Here is a 742-nt window from a genome sequence, read left to right as displayed (position 1 = left end):
CCGGACAGAACCCTAGTAAGTTCTATTTTTGTCTTAAATTTTTGTCTCGTATTTCTTGAGTCTGGCATTGGATTCGAGTCACGAAACTAACGTTTTCGTTTGTTCTTTGAGAAGAACAAATGCTTAACATTGTTCCGAGGCTCGAATCGAGTTTTCAGTCTCCGTCCCGGTCGTGCACAGGTGAGTTTCTTCTCATTCTTTGTTATTTGAATTCAACTCTAGGATCAGTGAGAGCTAGGCCTTCCTTTGCTTTAAGTTTGACACTGGGGTCTAGTGGTGAAGAGGGACTGTTGTCATTGAGACAATTGTATTCCTTGAGCAAGTCTAGTGCAAATATTCTCTGAGAAATGATTGCTCCAGCAGGTGTATACAGGACCTCCATGCCTAAGAAGTAGTGCAGTATCCCCAGATCTTTGATTTTAAATTGATCATGCAAGAAGATCTTTAGCTGAGTAATTTCCTGCAAATCTGTCCTAGTCACAATTACATCATCTACATAAACAACAACAAATATAGCATAAGAGGCTGACTTTTTGTAGAAGAGGGAATAATCATTCAGAGAATGGACATAACCCTTGGAATACAAGGCCTCAGCTAGTTTGGCATACCACTGTCTACTAGCTTGCTTGAGCCCATAAAGGGATTTATTCATCTTACAGACATGGCAAGGAGTGTCAACCACTAGCCCAGGTGGCAGTTCCATATAAACTTCCTCATGTAGATCACCATGGAGGAAAGCATT

The sequence above is a fragment of the Nicotiana attenuata genome, unplaced genomic scaffold (assembly GCF_001879085.1).
Source record: "Nicotiana attenuata strain UT unplaced genomic scaffold, NIATTr2, whole genome shotgun sequence".
Lineage (NCBI taxonomy): Eukaryota > Viridiplantae > Streptophyta > Magnoliopsida > Solanales > Solanaceae > Nicotiana > Nicotiana attenuata.
This window is presented reverse-complemented; position numbering follows the sequence as displayed.